This window comes from Ruditapes philippinarum, unplaced genomic scaffold (genome assembly GCF_026571515.1).
Source record: "Ruditapes philippinarum isolate M1 unplaced genomic scaffold, ASM2657151v2 ctg187_1_1_1_1, whole genome shotgun sequence".
Lineage (NCBI taxonomy): Eukaryota > Metazoa > Mollusca > Bivalvia > Venerida > Veneridae > Ruditapes > Ruditapes philippinarum.
In genome coordinates this window covers 188,854-202,133 of record NW_026862590.1, presented here as the reverse complement: position 1 = coordinate 202,133, position 13,280 = coordinate 188,854, and positions in this window count along the sequence as shown.

The window sequence follows — 13,280 nt, the reverse complement described above, 5'->3', positions numbered from 1 at the left end:
GCATTTATCTTGGGGTATTTATAAACAAAAAGGTCTCTTAGATTAAAAGTGTTGAAATCAATATGTTTTTATGTCCAAACATACAAAATGGCATGAGTAAGGAGCTATATAACTGCAAAGAAATTAATAAACATTGATGATTTTTGACAACTTTACCGTGTCAATATCTTTTTGTGTCTAATTATTCTTTCGCTTAGTGCACTTAAGTGTTGTTATATGTTTTGTTTTTTTTTCTTATCAATTAACAGTTAAATATAAAAAGATAGTGTAATGTGACTAATTCGTTCATGCCTTTGTGAAACTATGAGAATGTCTCAATCTCACATTAATATCGCATATTTTGGATATATCTTTTGAATATTTTCAAAAGTGTCTTCGTTTATTTTCTTTATCGTTGATGAATCAAAACTAGAGAGAAAAATAAAGAATCATCTTTGAAGTAAATGAGCATGTTTGTGAGAGACTGTCAATGCACAACGCAACATCTCTCTTGCACCACAAATACGGGCTTATGTCGTATTCTCTCCAAATTATAAGCTGAAATAAAAAGTTTATTCAGAATGATTTAAGTCTTAAGATACTCAGTAAAAGATAAAAGAATAAAATTTAAAATGCTTGCAAGGTAATTTCTAAATGTCAGGCAATCCTTTGACGATTAACGATGCTTGTCTAGTAATTGCCAGTTACAGAACTTCACAACACTATGTTATCTAGATATATCATTCTCAATTCAAATGGAAAAGTTCGCTGAATCACTTTGACACATCGTGTTATTTTACACAAGTGTTTTCACTTTTAAAGGTACTTTGATATTAAATGATGTTTACTTCAATAATTTATATCGTAAAATTATCAAATTATTTTTTTGAAATACGGATGTATTGTAAATAACACAAAGGAAGATACTCTTTGAAAGTTTCATCAAGTTTATATAGCATCACAATTTATTTTTAACTCAGCATATCATACTAGTCAATCTAATTAAGGTCACAGTGGTTTGTATTGCATCGATCAATTAGATGACGACGATCACTCAAAAGAAGTTAATTTGGTGTAAGCAGAGTAGACAACATACATTTTAAAAGACATTATTCTTCAATTATACAAAATATTCATTGTTTAGATATTGGGACGACAGAAAAAGTGTTTTATATTTTGCAATGATACAAAAAGTATCAAAACAATGAGCAATCTGATTTCTACTCGGGGATATCCACTCGCATAAATCAGATAGCGTTAATTTTCAATGCTTTGTCTCCTACTTATACATAAATACGTTTAAATTACACTAAATACTTTATGTCTACTACTTCATATAGTAATGGGTCGATTTATATGCATTTTCGACTGTAATACCGAAAAATTCTTTAAATCCGGGAAAAACATGACAAATCATAGTTGACGGTTATATAGATACATGTATTTCATTTATATGCAATAAATATATGAAATTTCAAACTTTATATCAATTGGACACATTAATCACTTAATAAACACCAGTAACTGGGAGTACGGAATAAATTCGTTTTTTGTGTGTGTTGTTTTTTGTGTTTTTTGTTGTTGTTGTTGTTGTTGTTGTTGTTATCTCCCGGAATTTATTTCATACACAAATAAACAATTTACAATTACATATACAGCATTTTTAAAGGAATATTGACACTTGCTAGAAACGCTCATTTCGTTAATTATTAATTATGAATGGTCTGTGAAATAAAAAGGCGTTATAATGGATCGAATGTGACTATATAGGTGATATTATATAAAAAAAACAGGTATCCGAAATTCCCAAACAAGACTTAACATTGTTACGTGTATCGAAAGATCTGGTTAAATGATGCTACTTGAAGAATATAAGTCAATCATTATGGTTTAACATGTTTTCCTTTAACATTTCTCAACATGTGGAATGAAGCTATCAAATAATAGAAATTTGTAATGTATGCAAGATATTCGAATTAACAAAAAATTGTCTTGTTAAAATTATCGAACAAAAGAGTTACTTTGAACACACCTGATTGAATATGTATTTTGGCGTAAAAATATATTTCTTATTGTCAACATTTCCACAGAATAATAAAGTTGTTGATATTCAGGAGAAATATAAAGATAAGACAAAGTCTGAATGGACATACGATATTACGACAAACAGGAAAGTACAATATCTATGTGGAAACATAACGGAAATGGTAACTTTACAATAATGTTAAAATTCAATGTTCAATATATAAATTCAATATATTCAACAATGTTAATGCTTATTCTTTGATTCAATACATGTATAATACATTACATTATGTTTTCTTTTTTTACCTTTGTCGATGGGTTTTAAAACTACTTTTCCTAAGGATGACGTAAATGGTATGACAAAAATGAAAGATCATCTAAGCGAGCATTATTATTATTTTTTTGATCGCCTCATGTGTTAGTTTATAATTGCTCTCTAGATTGCTCTCAACATTTCACATTTTTGTGCCGTGGCTGGCAAAAGCATAAAAAATTAAGGTTTTGAATTCTTAAAAGATGTAGTTGTTTCAGCAATATCATTTATTTCCTCGTGGAAACTTTTCCGTTCATTATGTATAGGAGTGTAAAAAACCACCAATTAGAACCTCATAGGATTAAAGTTTCTATTCAGTCGACCATATACTGAGCTCAGTCTGCGGCTTAGGTCTGCTGAATGTGCCGGTCCCTTGAATGCTTATAAATCTTATTTTCTTTTTTAAATGGACTTTTACAGTTACATAACAATTCTATATAACCTACTACATAAAAAATGTATCGTCTACTTTTTACCGTCCCCGCAATCCAATTAAACATCTAGGATAGATTATTATCAGCTTGAAACTTTCATTAACGTAGGAGTTCACTAATTATGCGTAAATTATGTACACTAATTGTGTAACCTTGATGTTTCTCTGTAATAAAGCAAACAAAGATTAAATAAGATTGGTCCAAGTTAAATTATGTGAAGTGCTTCAAATGAAATATGATGCATACTTCTAAAAGGTAGTTAATTGAAGAAAAAAAATGTGACAGTGAAGAAATGTTCATGTGCATAAAAATGTTTAAACTTGATATATCAAAGTAAAATTTTGTTTTTCCTTATACATTTTGACATCTACAAGACAGTCATAATAGATAAACGTTGTAAAGATCTGCATGTATATACTGACAGTAAGTAGAGCTGGAGACTAGAGATATATTGTTATAAATTTCTGATGTTTTGACATCATTGAATTGATTACATTTAATGTTACTCCATATCCAGTTATGCATTACATTGTTTGAAGAGTCCTCTGAGATCCTCTAGAGATATATTGCAGTGACTATAGCACAACCATAAAGTACCATATTAATAATACATCAATTTCCTTCTAATTATCACATATAATATGTATCGCTATTTTTGTATGCCTTATTTGTTCTCTTTACCAGAAAGCCTTCTTTAACATCAACAATTATATTTCTGCAAGTTGCAATGCTGATAATTGAACTGATAATCATCCCTAGTGATAACGTTTTCATTATGACACATATTGTAATGTTAACCTATAAAAACACTGTAATGGCGATGTTATTCACGTCATTATCATTATAAAGATTGCTTTAGATTGACGCTGTGATGTAACAACGACAGTTCACGTGACTGTTTTTTCTCCGAATTCATACAAAAAAATAAATTCGATTGTATTCAATGAAATATCGTAATATGTATTTTTTTTTGATACATTCATCAATATCATTTATCGAAATATATGTCAAATGTATCAGTAAACACAAAGTTTCGAAAGTTCTTTCTCCGGTTATTAATGAAAAAACTTAAAATTTAAAAATCAAAGCTCCTGTAATACTACTAAAAGCATAATGATAGTACACAATGTAGATTTGCATGATGAGGTTATTTGATTTCACGTTCACACGGTTGGCATAAAAGAAATCTAAAATCAAATGAACTGCGACCTGGTCCTGTCAAAGTTACTTCTTTACCATCCCAAAAGTTGAAGAACCAAAAGTTGTGATCCTAACCTCTTTTCATAAATAACTAAAGCACGTATTTTAAATGTAACTAACTTGCTAAATGTTTGTTGTATGTTGCATGTGAAATTGTATATGCTTTCAAAGAGAGGAAAATAAGCAGGATTACCTGTTATCAATTTAATAATTCAAAAAGTTTATGTGGATCCGATATTTATAGTGATACCTAAATGATGATTAGCGTTTTTTGTTTAATAATGAAAGTAGAAAAAATGTCAAAAATATATAAAACAAAGACCGCGTCGAATTAGTTTGATAAGTTAGTCACTAGGTATTGTTTTATGCAGCAATATGAGTAAATAATTCTTATTTGATTCTTAATTGATCTTGATATGGTTTTATATAACTGCAGACATCAAAAATATTAAAATATACAATTTCAAACAAACAAAACAGCACATAGGACAAGTAAAACAACTAATCGATCTTTTATGTAATTGCTCTGTTAAAAAAAAAACACAGAAATTTGCATGAACGAGACCGGGCGTTTTGTTCTACGGAATTCCATAAACGACAGCCTACTGCTCACTGCCTACTGCTAACTAGACAGCCTGCTGCTCTCCGCCTACTGCTTACTGCTTATTGACAGTCTAAGTCTATGTATGGATCATTTACGAAGTATTCCGAATGTACACACAAGTACGCCCGCCATTTTGATGAAAAATCTGCTGTAGAATCAATTGTAAGTATATTAAAAATGATTAATTTATAATAAAGCCTATTAATTTGTAATTTCGAATTCATTGCAATGAGTTGTGTACGTCCCGTCCCACCCTTGCACACTGCTTTGGTTATGTTATGAAATGGTTTCACGTGCCTCATTGCGCTGGTGATTAATAAATTGTCAAATAGAGGACTCATTTTAGGGTAATCAACTTATTATTTAATTATTCACAAAGAATCTGTGTCCAACATTGACGGGCTTTAGCCCGCTATGCCTTGGTTGAGTGACGGACATCTGGACCATTATGTCAAGACTCCCTTATTTTTGTTTAAAACTGCATAGTATGTTTAACTTTCAAACAATATAATACATTTCTAGAAGAGTATCTGTAATATACTGGTGAAATCATTGGTGAATTTTAGGCTAAACATTATTGTTTGTCATAATCAAAGAGTTCTTTGGTTCAGTTTTCATTGGCTGTTAGTTGTAGCGTATAAATTCCTTATTAGATGTTATACATTTTGTTAACTTGATTGTACACTTAATATTTTTGTTGCAAAGATATGTGCTATAGAAACGTTTTTATTCCAGTACAGAGGATGAGGATGGAGGATGGAGAAGTCTGACAGAAACATTTTTATGGAGGAACAGCGTATACAACTCCAATTTGACTTCACAGACAAGTAACAGAACCAACACACCTGTGTAGAAATATTGAAATTACAATGGAAGATTGAATGAGAGGACTACATAAATGTATTGGTTCTTTTAGGCGAGTTTAACTCGGCTTCTGAAAGCATAACGAAGACAAACCTGGCTGTATTCAAATTGTTTCAAAAAGGACAATATTTGATAAACATAGAGTGCAAATATAAAGTGACAAATTCTAGTTTGAATCAGCTTATTTTACCTTTATGAAAAGCCATCGTTACCATCTTGTTTAAATTCAATTGCACTATTGAAAAACTCTGGGAAGTTATAGAATTTTAATTATATAAATTTACTGAAAAATATACCTTTGTGATAGACAAAATGATCATGTTATGTTATATTATAACTTTTTGACGTGTTTGTTTAATTTTTGTATTTTCTGATCGCAGATCAGTAAATACATAGCTAACATCCACGGTCTAACACAAAATTTACTAACAGACCTAACAACGCAAAGTAGTTCTCACTCAAAACTGCTTAAAAACCAGCAATTTAAATGAAAGAACAATTTTTTGTCACAAGTGTCCAACAAATAACTACACATTCAAACTTTAAAAGTAGCTTTGGCTTATTGAATTGTCAATAAATGCACACTCACAAATTACGCGGATGAATATGATTCTAATCAATGAAAATGCTATTTTTAGCGATGTCGATTACCGAATACTACACAAATAAATCTGACTGCCGAGTAGTTAAATATATAGTTTCTACATGTTGGACTGTTTGGGCGAGAAGATTTTTGCTAAATTATTTACTTCAATTTTAAACAACAGGTTTATCCTGAACAAAATACCTCGAAATTACCCTAAAATATGATGAGCAAGATCAACAAGGAAAGGCGAAATGCAATGGAAATTTTAAATTTAGAATGACTTGATTTTATTCAGCCTGTGCTGCTTTCAAAACCCGAAATGCAAAGGAAATTCTAAATTTAGAATTACTTGATTTTATTCAGCCCCTGTTGTCATACCTTCTCCGTGGTGCAGGGGTAACGCGCTCGTTTAGTGTGTGAGAGGTCTGGAGTTCAAATCCCAGTCGAGTCAACATTTTTTTTAATTCTTTTTTGAGTGTCTTTGTTAAGGACATAGCCACGATATGCAAGGATAAAGTGTGGCTATCATAAAAAATGAACATAAATGATTTTTTGATGCAACTCTAGTTATGCAAAATTCCGTATGTATCAAACTCTGGTGCCATGCAAGATGAATTATGGTACATAACAAGAAAAGCATTGATGCAAAGCATCAAAGGGCGTCCAAGCAAGAAATGCAGCAGGTGAAGATGAATTAGTAGATATATGATTATAAACTTTTCAATGGTTAATTGGTTTTAACCAGAATTGGATATCACTTATGAATGAACGGACGAAAGACATTATTCATTATTAACGTTGATTGGCATGCTAGAGATTAGAATATTACTTGTTATTTTTTATGATCGTGGTTATTAATAGCAACGGATATACATGTATACAATCATTTATAATCCATATGTGTAATGCATGATCAACACCACACTTGTGTAATTGTCCCTTATTATGTTATCGCTATTAGCGAAGACCCCCTTTAAAGGTATCTGTTCACACTTACTAACAATATGACACTGGTCACATTACCATGTTGATCATGTTGAGCATAATTGTTTATTATACAATAATTGTAATATCTATTTTAATAAAAAAAATACAGATTTTATGAATATTGTTTTCTTTTCTTTTTTGTGTTTATGTGCTATTTTAATACTGAGTTTTTACGTTTACTACTATTTTAAGAATTCAATTGTCATATTGACCGACGATTATAAGTAAAAACGTAACTGGAAAAAGTCAGTAAATTATGGTTAATCTTTCAATATATAATATTGTTTATTCCTAAACATTTGTATTTTTCTTTATCATTTTTTAAATTATCAATCAATTGAATAATTCATAAAATCTAATTTGTAACTTTGAATAATTCCTCGGCATCTTTACTAAACACGAATAACAAATTGAATAAAATGTTTCAAAGTTGATAGTGTCATATTAATACCATAAATATGTACCTTTTTTCTCAATTATTGTACATATTTATTGTTTTATCTCATATAGATATAATAAAACATGCTATTATTGTTGTTGGGTGTTTTTTTTCGAATTGTATGTTTATGTATAATAATAATCAATAAATTTGAGAGTTGATCTGTGTTTATTAATTATTGTAACAAAACTAAGTGACAAACATTCATTTTGAAAAAAACTTATATAACTGTAAAATATTTGTTCTGTTCTGTAACGATATCAAACATCTACTCCAAAACCGGGAGAGACCGGACAATAAACGTGTGGTACTATTCGCCGGTCACTAGTAAATTCCGGTCAAAATAGACCAGGAGAGGCCGGGAATTACCGATAGGAGTACATCCCTCTATAAATAGATTTTCGGAATGTTAAGGTCATCAACTCGTCATTCTATTCAGCTTTCGGATACATGTACCATAATAACCCACTGTGTAAATAAAAATACCCCGAAGAGCGCGATTTATTGACGGAAAAGGTTATTTCATTTGAAAATGTTTGCATTGCGAAATTCTCCAGTTCGCAATTCATTGTATATATCGCGACATTTCATTTTTAAATAATAATCAAGCACCCTCATACTGATCGGAATGATCGGCTTTTATTTTGTCCGACCAAAAGGCTCGAGAAGTTGCTGTCGCCCTTCACAAAATCTGATTTCATTCCATAAGAGGCGCCGCGCTTCGGCGCGGACGCCAAAAATAAACTTATACAGGAAAACACATACAGATATACAGTACGAGATCAGAAAATACCACAGAGCTTGCAGCCCTTTGATTTTAAATAATTTTCATGATTATCTTGTCTGCTTTAAAAGTGAACTTTTAGGGTGATTATTTTTTCTATTTCTTTTTACAATTACCGCAAATGAAACCAATGAGAAAATCTGCTTTCGTATTTGCCAGAATGATCCAGTGAAAGTTATTAATATTTTGTCAGGGTTTGACAACTAAAGTATATAGTTCTAAGACATCGTGATAGTGTAGAGTTTCTATGATGTGATATAAAGCATTTTTGAGTTACCTTTCTTATTTCGTGTATAGCACTTTATATTGCAGAATATATTTACATTGATATGATATCATAACAATTATATTATTCATAACAGAACTTTTAATTATAATTCCCCGAAACTTTGCAAATATTTTTAAAGATACGGATTTTGTACAGGCGTCTCCTAATTTTCATTTAAATAACAGTGTTTACATGAAAATATCAGCTTACAGGTCTCAGGTCTCATTATTGGAACAAAACATACTTTCTATGTGGTGTTATAATTTGTTTTTCGTTATTGTAAATAAACAAAAAAGTTTTTTGAAAATAAAATATCATAATTTTCTTGTAATGTTGTTTATGTTTAGCTCCCCGGAAAACATGATATGTCTAAATTACTGTTAAATGCAAATTAAACACACATGATGGTTATATATATGTTAACCATAAAGCAGAGTTTGTTTGCTGAATGTTTGCTGTAACCTGGCCATGTTGGTAACAATATTCAACATTGTTCACATTTAAAAAAGTGTCTTAGTTAATCAATTTTAATTTCATGTGATCGCGAAAAGTATGTAATAGGAAGATGAAGATGATGTAATAATATTAGTTCCATAAGAAATCTTTGAAAATACATCTGAAGCTCGAATATCTGGCAAGTTAACCGAATGTATTTCTTCAAAACAACTTTACAAGTCAACCTGAACATTCTTCTCTTAAGACAATGAAATAAAACGACGGACGTTCAGCAATATATTCTTCGTTTTTAATGCCTTCTTCACCAGTTATAAATCACACCGTGCATATCCAGTAACGCAGGAATGTGCAAGTAACGTAAAAGTAACACCGAATCTGTGCAACGCTTTTACCAAAACGGATAACACAGTAAGTAAACGAACCAAAATATTTTATTCTAAATAAAATTTAAAGAAACGAATTAGCGCATACGGCTTCTACGACAGTTTACTTTAACCAGCATTACATTTTTTTCAGTAATATGTTTACTTCTTTAGATCATTCGTGAGAAAGACAACCTGATTACCATTTTGAAGGTGACTTTTGAGTTTCGTCAAATAAATATGTATATGTAACACATAAAACATTATTTGTTTCACATTCTGTATACCTAAGACATTTCACAAACTACAAGTGTCGTATAACAATAGAAGGAAGCTGGTAAAATAAGAATGAGATAACCGACGTTGCTTCAGTGCATAATTCACGAACTCGGCGTTACCTCTTAAAAATAGTCTCAATTACTCGTTATCTGCTAAATTAAATGTAGTATGACACGAGTAGATTGGAAAATGTCTCGGGTTCACCAAATAAAAAATCCTAAGTAATATGTACGTTATTGTAACGAATCTAAAAATCGACGTCAGTACGCTGGTCATGTCGTCATTTTCACGAAAAAAAAATAACAACATTTTCATGGAAATATTTTTGATGAGATTTAAAGTATAATGTCTCAGCAACCGTATGCGCTGATTCATTTCTTACATTTTGGTGTATAATAAAAAATACTGGTCCATTTACATATCGCGTTGCTCGTTTTATCCACTACATTGCACAATTCTGCGTTATTTGCAAAATCCTGCGTTACTGGATATACACGGTGAATCAGAATGTAACATATGCAATACTGCAAAAGCTAAGACATATATGCGGAAGGCATTACATATCATATCGGTACGATGATATTAACATTACTTTGTATTAATAATGCCCACGTAACTCGAAGATCAATGTTTTTCTATGCATCCACTTCCCAAATATAACGCAATAATTGACATGTTAGTCACCATGCTCCTGTCAAAGAAGTTTTTTTAACATCTACTATATTAACATTTTCCTGTAAGGCTTTGTAGAATTAAGGTATTAATGTACGGTTTACCATCACAAGAACAAGTATTAACTTTTTTTAGATATCTAACTAAACGGTTCCATGTATGTTTTCCAATTGTGTATTCTCTCCCAGTTCGTTTTATTATGTTAATATAAGACGTCATTGGTATATATTATTTTGTCTGAACATCAACGAATATATTATGCATGAATATCCATTTTTAAAGTCCTAGATATAAGTATATATATCTATGTTTTGAACACCATTTTCTAGATTATTTTTTAACAAAAATTTTAAGCATTATTTTCAAAATGCTAACAAAAAATTGACCGTTGTAATTTGAATGTACAAACAACGACGTTCATGTCATAACAAGGCCCCCGGTCAAAGATACCATTAAGCTCTATAGTTATAGGTAAGGATCATTATCATTTAAGGAACAAATATTATAATATACATGTTACATGGTAGATATATCTAAATGACTGTCTTTTACAAGCGTGTTCGTTAACAGAGATTTTGCCTGTAGGTCTTAATTAAGAAAGTTCCCAAAGCCTGCAAAGATATATACATATCTTTCTGCTTAGTAACACGAGAATTATACATGTATAAATGTAACGAATTCCGAGGTTTTATCAGTCAAAACCTTCATCTATGATACAGAGTAATTCCTTGACCAATACTGTTTCAAAAGGTCCCCCTTGTAACATATAAACATATTGGAAGAAGGACATAAAAGCCGACATTTACTTTCCCTCATTTAATCGGGTATTTGGCAGGTGTGACAGTTGGCATTTATCTATTAACAGTAAGCATTAAACAGTCGCCTGTAAGCATTAAGCAGTTGACAGTAAGCAGTTGGCAGTAGGCAGTTGACAGTAAGCAGTTGACAGTAAGCAGTTGACAGTCAACAGTAGGCTGTCGTTTATGGAATTCCGTATTGTTCCGATAGACACCTGCAACTTCGATTCTTGTAATTGTCGGAGCAGTCTGGTTTCAGACGTTTTGCCAATATCAAATCTAACGGTTAATTTTGTAACTTTTAGACATTTGTTTGGATAGTTGCATGAGTATTATAAATTATATAAATTTAAATTCCAAAAATACAAAATCCCATTTTGTGATTAAAGGAGTATGTTTTATTCTTTTATGCAAAAACATTTTTTGCTAATCTGTTAGCATTATTTCGTTCAAAGTCTATTATTTATCAGAGTCAAAATTATCACATTTTTTATTCACATTTATCAGAATATATTGGTATGAAGCCATATCATGTCACAACATTAAAACAGTCTAAATGAATCATTAATCTTAAGATTTATAAGTCCCTTGCACGAATACTGAACACATTTTAAAGTTCCTCTCAACAATGGGGAAAATAAATATCCTTAAGGAGAATTTCTCTAAATATCTCATAGAATGACACTGTCTTGTGAAGGATGCTCTTACATCTAATCGAAACAAACAAAAATTGAAAAAAAATGTAGTTTGAGTTCTTTGCTTGAAATCCGTCAAGTGCCAACGTGAAAAATCCATTTTGTGCTGCTTAGTTTGTTTTGTGTTGTTCTTACTTCAGGTAAAATAGGACAATTTATGTAAATTAAGAATACACACCAATTATCAAACTATTTGATAGTTAAGAGATTAAATAATGCTGTTGAAACTGGTACACTGTTGATTTTTTTTTGCGTTATTGAAAAATGAAAAGACTAACAAATATTTGCAAGGAAAACCCTTTGTTTTTATTCGGTTGGATTTAATCTGTATCGGGACTGTTCATGCATAATTGATATAGGAGGACATAAGGGCAATTTTTTAAAAATATAACTTGTAATTTCTGTAAGAATTTTGATATTTCATATTATTGAATATGCCATAGCAAAGAATTATAATTTTGCACATGGAAAGTTAAGAATATAATAAACATTATGAAATATAATTCTGAGATGAAACGCAAGTGATTTATAGGAATACTTTTTAGTCATTTATATGTAAAAGATATATCATGTTTGTGAGTTGAAATTATATCTTAACCTTATTAATACTAAAAAGTACATGTATAATCCATCTAATCATACTAGCCTTTAAAAGATTATTTTAAGATGAAAATCTTCCATTAATAAATAGCTATTACACATAGTAATATATTTTAACATGATAATTAATGTACTTAAATTGATTCCGTCTAACTAATGCCTATCTGTTGTCGGTTAGTATTTATTTGTACCTAACCATAAAATTCTCTTTAAAGAGAACAGCAACTTTCTTCAAATAATTGCATTTGAATTTAGATACAGATTTTTAAAAAAAATCATTACCCTTTGTCAATTGTCATCTTGTCATATGTGATTTAAAATAATGTAACAGGCAACATAATCCTGATGCAAAAATTGTGCTTCAAATGTCAAAACTCTACATTATTCCGATGCAAGGAAAGAAATTCTTGAATATCAATTTGCTTCAATTTAGGGGATTGAAACATGACTCATGAAAAACTCTATCGCCGCCCTGTTCAATGAATTGTAGCGTTGGGCCGTTAATGGGGCTACCCCGGGTTCGATTTTCGAACTTTAAATGTCATTTCGTTGTGATTGATTATAAAATCTTTTCTAAAGTCATTCGCATTCTGTCACTGTTCTGGTATGTACAGAGCTAACTAGCAGTTCCGTGCGAAAGCGAAAGTAACTAGTACTGGTAAACTGTTTTACACCTAACCTTGTAACATTCCATCCAATCAACAAACATAAAACAAAACATGATTATTTATTGTTGATTGGAATATTGAACTAAAACAAATTCGTATTATTTGTTTATGTGTGCTTAAAGCGGACATGACCCAGAATACAATATGCATATACTTTTATAGAAAATTCGATTATAAAATACGGTTAAAATGAACTTGTTCATCTTTCAGCTTATCATTTTTAAAAGGATTTTTTTGTAATAAATACTAACGTAATAGTTGACAGTGC